Source organism: Drosophila miranda (genome assembly GCF_003369915.1).
Source record: "Drosophila miranda strain MSH22 chromosome Y unlocalized genomic scaffold, D.miranda_PacBio2.1 Contig_Y1_pilon, whole genome shotgun sequence".
Lineage (NCBI taxonomy): Eukaryota > Metazoa > Arthropoda > Insecta > Diptera > Drosophilidae > Drosophila > Drosophila miranda.
Window position 1 is genome coordinate 51245107 of NW_022881603.1, and position 5677 is coordinate 51250783.

Here is a 5677-nt window from a genome sequence, read left to right on the forward strand (position 1 = left end):
GATGCAAGTGAGCCAGCCACCCATGCTGAGTGTGCTGCAGCTAAACTTGCATAAAAGCAAGGTAGCGTCGGCGGAGCTCCTCATCGCCATGGAGCAAGGGCTCGCCGACATAGCTCTAGTCCAGGAGCCCTGGATTGCGACAGGCAATTCAGTGGCCGGACTAAAGTCCTCAAATCACAACCTGTTCTACGCAACATCGGTAAGCAGGAACAGAACCGTCGTACTCGTACGAAAGGGAATCCACGCTTACCTTATGTCTCATTACAGCACGGATGACCTGACGGTTGTGATGCTGGAAAGCGAGGAAATGCGCCTTCTGGTGGCTTCCTGCTACATGGCTCACGACAGACCCGCACCACCCGACGAACTCAGGAGCCTGGTGACAGAAGCCGGCACCAAAAACTATCAACTCGTCATCGGGACGGATGCCAATGCCCACCACAATGTGTGGGGAAGCACCGACATCAATGATAGAGGTGAGTCACTCTTAGACTTTATACTTTATACTAATCTATATATAGCAAACGTCGGGGAGGAGCACACCTTCGTGGGTCCGACTTCATCCAACGTGCTAGACCTAACACTAGCAACGGGAAACAGTACTACGGCATCTAGCTGGGGGGTCCTTAAAAGACCCTCCTTCTCAGATCACAAGTACATTCAGTTTAAGTGCGACTTCAAACATTCTTCGAAGGTAATAGTCTATAGAAACCCCCGGAATACAAACTGGGAAAAGTTTAAAAAGACAGTTACTTCGAAGCTCGCGAGTCCGGGCACAGTGAAATCCGCGGAGGACATAGAGAAGTCTCTAGAGACCCTATCCAACGCGTTGCTGGACGCCTACCACACATCGTGCAAACCCTCGAGGACGAAGAAGAGGTCCAAGCCACTCTGGTGGAGCCGGGATCTCTCTCTTCAAAGGGACAACCTCAAGGAATTCTTTAAGATCGCCAAACAAGCGAACGAAGGGATCGTCTATGAGGAATACAGACTCCTACTCAGGAGCTACAAGAAGGAAATACGTAAAGCACAACGGAACTCGTGGAGGACCTTCTGCTCCAACATCGAGAAAGTACCAGAAACCGCACGGCTACGGAAGCTGCTCTCTAAGCAGCCTACCATACAAAGCCAATTAAAGCTAGAAGACGGACAGTGGACAGAGGGCAGTGACGAAGCCCTAACAGCACTAATGGAGGAACATTTCCCTGGTTTCACCGAGGTCGCTGATGCCAAAGAGCAACAGGACCTAGCAACCGAGGAACAACACCCCCAACAGATTTGTTAACCACCAAGCGAATCCACTGGGCAATAAACTCCTTTGCGGGCACAAAAGCACCAGGACTTGACGGGATATTCCCAGCCATGATGCAGGTGACCAAAGAGGCGATTACCCCATGGCTCTCCGCAATATTCACAGCTTGTATAAGTACTGGCTATATCCCTATCCAATGGACAACCTCGAGAGTTGTCTTCCTCCCAAAGGCAGGAAAGTGCAGCCATGCGATTCCCAAGGACTATAGACCGATAAGCCTTACCTCCTTTATATTAAAAACGCTAGAAAAGCTGCTGGACTTACACATCAGGAATGAGGTAGGGGGACTGATGTCAACCAACCAGCATGCCTATACTAAAGGGAAATCGGTGGAGACCGCACTACATTCGGTAGTAGCTACCATTGAGAAAGCCCTTCACAATAAAAAGTATGCACTGGGAGTATTCGTGGACATCTCCGGAGCATTCAACAACGTGGCTACGGAAGCAATAACAAATTGCCTGGTAGCAACTAATACACACCCAGCAATCAACCTGTGGATAAGGAACCTCCTAGGTTGCAGACGGGTGCAATCAGAGTGGGGCACCGCTTCCATGGTGAAAGAGGCACACAGAGGCACACCCCAGGGTGGAGTCCTGTCGCCCCTCCTGTGGAATCTGTGGCCTCATCAAGAGATACGAAAGGAAGGCCCCAATAATAACAGCTTATGCGGACGACATAAGCATACTTATTACGGGTGTTTGCCCATCGACGCTCAGCTCACTAATGCAACGAACACTCAGGGAGATACGCGAGTGGGCGGAAGAAGTAGGACTCAGTATCAACGCGGACAAGACGGACCTCATCCTCTTTACCAAGAGGTACAAGGTACCGATATGGACCCCCCGATGATCAATCAAACTAGGCTAACCCCAAAAACACAAGTCAAATACCTGGCCACAGTACTGGATGGTAAACTGGCATGGAAACCCAATGTATTGGAAAGGGTGAAGAAGGCCACCATTGCGCTTTATGCATCCAAGAAGATGCTCAGCAGCACATGGGGCCTATCTCCGGCTCTGATGCATTGGACTTACATCTCGGTGGTGCGACCAACTCTGCTGTATGGAGTCTTAGTGTGGTGGCAAGCTACTGGAAAGAAAACGTATCATAAGCTTATGGAAAGGACTCAGCGACAGGCTTTGCTCTGTATTACAGGGGCGCTGAGGTCAACCCCAACAAAAGCACTCGAAACCCTACTTGGAATCGAACCCCTAGACATCCACGCCCGTCTGACTGCAGGAAAGGCAGCACAACGCCTCATCGCTTCAGGAAATATGTCGCCACAAGAATACGGGCATAGTTCAATTGGAAGGGAAATGAACAGATCAACTGATTACATGACCCCCCAAACATGCCTCGACGTAAAAACAACTGCATCCTTGGGACCTGAAGACTGGAAAATCGGAAGAGACCAAACGGAGCACCTCAATATATATACGGACGGCTCCAAGATGGACGGAGGAGTAGGAGCGGGCCTATACTGTACAGACCCTGAGATAAGGCTGTCATATAAGCTACCGGACCATTGTAGCATATTCCAGGCAGAGGTTTTTTCCATCAGGAAAGCAGCAGAAGTCGCTCTTCTCACTGAAAGAGCACACGATGCGGTCAACCTATTCTTCGACAGCCACGCGGCGATAAGATCCATGCAGTCGTCCGCAGTCAGTTCCAGAAATGTCTTGGCGAGCAGGGAGGCACTGGATACCCTAAGCACGACAAAGTCAGTGCGGATCTACTGGATTCCCAGCCACCAGGGCATCGAAGGGAACGAGACGGCGGACGTACTAGCTAAGGAAGGCGTCGGGCTGGCGAATACGAGACCCGAGAACGTGCCTGTCTCCCTCAGAACGCTGCAAAGCGATCTAGAAAAGCAGGCCGGATCACAAACCGAATGTAGGTGGAGGAGTACCACCGCCTGCAGAACCTCGAAAATCATGTGCAAGGAACGAAATGACAAACTCAGCCACTACCTGCTGCACCTACCACGGAAGGACTGCAGATTATTAGTGGGAATATTAACGGGACACTGCCTGGCTGCGGCGCATGCGACAAAGCTAGGAATCACAAACAGAGACAGTTGTAGGAAATGTGACGAACCTGGGGCAACCGAACCCCTAGAACATCTCATCTGCAACTGTCCTGCTCTCTTAAGGGCAAGGAGGAGATACTGGAAGATGCCTCCAAGAGGACGCCACAGCAACTACTGGCCTATGCGAAAAATACCTCGATACTCGAGGACTTCAAAACCCACTAAACACTGCCGCGACGGTTCATACCCCCCCCCCCCCCCCCCCCCCCCCCCCCCCCCCCCCCCCCCCCCCCCCCCCTATCCGGACAACTAAGGGCCATACTGGCCTATGTGGGGCCCCTCTGAGGGCCGTCCGGGTCAACCTAACCTAACTTAAGTGCTAAGAATCATAATAAAGTGTCGAATTATCAAAGTAAACACCCGCTTGCGTAAGTTCACCCCAATTAGCCGAGGCACCGACACCAGACCACCCCGAGTCCACGCTGCCGTTTCGCCGATCCACCTCTCTACGATAGGCCGCCCCCGGACGCCGCCCTTAAGGTTCCATCCAATTTCTACAAATTTCTTGTGGATTGACCCCTGGACGTGACTGAGCTTGCCTCAGCCTGAAATAGGTCCATCACAAGTGGCGCCCGAGCAGGGACCCAAGGGAACGTCAGCGAGGGTTTGTGGAATAAAACCCCACGGCCGCTAGAGAAGAACACAAGAGAACAACCCAAAGAAAGCCCCGACCTCGCATAATACCAACGGCAAGAGTTGCGCAACGAGCAGACGAAAGCGCGACACAGCGACAGAGAAACGCGAACAGTGCCGTCACTGTCACTGAGAAGAAATCCAAAGCGACGGCCGCGAAGCTCGACACAGTGCCCTAGTGAAGGAAAAGCGCAAGCCCAGCGAAACAGCCAACTCGAGTAACAATCGAAGCGATGGAATCCCATACAGAGGAACAGCCCAGTGGGTATTCCCCGGGAGAATTCGTCGAGAAGTCCGAGAGGAGCTGGAGTCCTTCGCGGAGGAATTCGGATTCAGCCGCGAGGGTAACGTGGAAGATTTGCGGAGAAATTTCGCCGAACTAGTCGCCGGGCCCCTCGAACACGATGCCTGGGTCAGGTTGGCAGAGCTCGAGCGGCAGTACGCCAGATCGCCAGGACGAGCCAGATCGCCCCAGCCCGACAGCTCAGCACTAACAGAGAAGCGAAAGACGGACCCCAAACTCAGCCTACAAGTTCCAGGAGTCATGGAGGGCAAAGCCAGCACCTCACCGACATCGATAACCGTCGAAGACCTACCGAAGCCCCCGCCCCCGGAGCCAAGGCCTTCGCCCATGAGAAGGATCTTGCCGACAGCAGGAGGAAATGGCCCCACAGACGGTCATTACTACAGTCACGCCGCACAGATGGCGGAGCGGATCCGAAAGTGGGGAATCCAGTTCGACGGGCAGGACGACCCACTGTCGTTCGTCGAACTACTGGAAGAGCGTGGCCTCTCGTACGGGGTAGACATGAACTACGTGCCGCGAGCCATGGCAGAGCTCCTCTTGGGCCGATTTCCGCCAGGAATTCCTAGCCTTTTTCCTGCCTCCCTGGTACTTCGAGCAATTGGAAGACCAGATCAGGGACCGCAAACAAGCGGTGGGCGAACCGTTCAAGGACTTCGTCATCGAGCTCCGGCTGCTCATGCACCACGCCGGGTACGACGAAGCCAAGGAACTTAGCCGGATCTATGACAACACCCTCCCGGCGTACCATCTGTATGTGCGAAGGCACGAACTGAGAAGTCTGACGCAATTAACAGTGTTGGCCACAGAGTTCGAGAGTATCCAGGAACGAAACGTACCAGCGACCCTCATCCCCCCTCGACAACCACCCAGGTACACGCGACCAACGGCACAACAAAACGAAAGCGGGACGAATCGGGCCCAATTCCGAAAGCCTCACTGGAACACCTCGGAACCCGCGAGGAAGCCGCACCAAGCCGGCGCTCCAGCACAGGAAACGGCACATCGAATGATCACCACGCCCATCGCCAACCCACGCGCAGCCTGTCGACGCTGCGGAGAAGCTGGACATGTTTCTCGCGACTGCACCAACTCATCGATCCTCTTCTGTTGGGAATGCGGCAGGCGCGGAACGTGCACCGTGGGCTGTTGCCGCCGGGACCCGTCGGGAAACGACTCGCGTCCCCAGCTGACACGGGAACAGCCGGGCACGACTTTTCCTCAGACAACCAACTAAGAAACCCGCTACAAGTACACGACGGCCGGATAATGGCGACAGTGACCATCGGAGGACGGCGCGCGGAAGCCACGGTCGACACCGGGGCGTTCCGAAGCT